Source organism: Marmota marmota, unplaced genomic scaffold, assembly GCF_001458135.2.
Source record: "Marmota marmota marmota unplaced genomic scaffold, marMar, whole genome shotgun sequence".
NCBI lineage: Eukaryota > Metazoa > Chordata > Mammalia > Rodentia > Sciuridae > Marmota > Marmota marmota.
Genome location: NW_026000026.1, coordinates 57,669,996 through 57,671,956, shown reverse-complemented (window position 1 = coordinate 57,671,956; position 1,961 = coordinate 57,669,996). Strand labels below are relative to the sequence as shown.

Sequence of the window (1,961 nt, the reverse complement as noted above, 5' to 3'; positions counted from 1 at the left end):
GAGGTTGTGAGGGGAATGGGAAAATAAACAAGGAGAGAAATGAATTACAGTGGATGGGGTAGAGAGAAAAGATGCGAGGGGAGGGAGGGGGGATAGTAGAGGATAGGAAAGGTAGCAGAATACAACAGTTACTAATAGGGCATTATGTAAAAATGTGGATGTGTAACCGATGTGATTCTGCAATCTGTATTTGGGGTAAAATTGGGAGTTCATAACCAACTTGAATCTAATGTATGAAATATGATATGTCAATAGCTTTATAATGTTTTGAACAACCAATAAAAAAATAAATTAAAAAAAAATACTAGAAACATATCCATGCAATCCCCCTAAGGTCCAGTTTATCAGTAAACTATGGCATCCTAATGTTAGTTCCATCACAGGGGCTGTTTGTATATCCTGAAAGATCAATGGGCAGCAGCAGTGATTCTATGCAAGCATTATTGGCAGCTGCAGAACCGGATGATCCACAAGATGCAGTAGTAGCAAATCAGTACAAACAAAATCCTGAAATGCTCAAACGAACAGCTCGACTTTGGGCACACATACATGCTGGATCAACAGTTTCTAGTCCAGAATACACCAAAACAATAGAAAACCTATGTGCTGTGGGCTTCTACAGGAATGCAGTAATAGTGGCCTTGTCTTTAAAATCATGGCGTGTGGTGACTAATAGAATTGCTTCTGAATAACTGAGGCCTGGAGAGAGCTGCTGACAGGCAAACTTGCCTCTTCTTGAGGAGCATCAACATCTGTTACTTTTAGAATTCTGCATTGATCTCTTTTAAACTGGCACTCTTGTCTAAGGATGTTACCTTGGCACCACTGGAGACAAAAAAAAAAAAAAAAAAATTCCCTGCTCTGTAAATAAAGCGTCTGTGTAAATTTAAAAGGGGGAAATACTTTATTTTTTTTTCTATCGTTAATAGTGTAAAGATTTTCAAGCTAAGCTAAAACCATTGAGAACGCATGCTACTTTAGTGTTTAGCAGTGTAAGGAGAGTAGCAGGAGTTTGCTTTAGGATTTTGTTGAATAATGAAGACAATATTTTGATTGTGTTAGGACCATTGAGTTGTTGGTGTTGCATCACAGCTACCTTCATTGCTTTTAACACGGATCCCCTGTGTCTCCGAACTTACTTGAATGCTTGTACTTGACTTGCATTCTTGTACTTGACTTCTTAGGATGGGTAACTGAAAAGACCACCATTAGAAAATTCTCAAATATTAGATTTATTCAGAATTGGAGATGGTGACTTATTCAGAGCTGTTATGTTCCTGTTGACAGACTGGGGACACTATATCTATTTTCCCTCTCTTACCACATACAGATAATATTCTGATGCTAAATTTCTCAGTACTTGGTGGGAAAATGTGCTTGGGGACAATGTCCCTTCCTCCAATTTTAGGTCATAAATTTGAAATATTTTGTCACAGTTTTTCAAACACTCTTGTAAGTAAGAATATAAAAATGGAGCTGGCAATTTTCTTCTAATCTTGGGCTTCATAGAGATTGTTTTATCAGATACTTTAAAAGTCACTCTTGCTTGCTCATCCCCATATTAACACATGAAAGTTGTGTTGGTGTTTTATTGTATATACTTCAAATACACATAGAAATAGAAGTGTGTTATAAATCTGGATTTCTTAATGAAGTTTCTGATAATATGGGAGTTGAAAACCTTACCTTATCTTGTACATAGTCAGACTTTCTATTCACATTAAAATTATATTTCATTCTAAGTTCAAAAGTTTGAAAATTATTAATTTTGCAAACTCAAACACGTAATTTGACCATTTTATGAAGGTTGAAGTAGATTTATGCAGGCAGTTCTACACATAGAAATACAAGACTTATTCAATTTTCAGGACCAATGCAAGATAACAAAAATGTAATGAAATCAGACTGAATTAAAGTAATGCTATATATATTAGAACTACATCATGAGAAGAGGTCTTTAA

General features: G+C 35.5%; 1 pseudogene; it reads left to right on the top strand.

Annotated features, from left to right (window-relative positions):
* Positions 1–703, top strand: part of LOC125619140 — a 63,926-nt pseudogene extending 63,223 nt beyond the window's left edge.
* Positions 704–1,961: the final 1,258 nt, after the last annotated feature.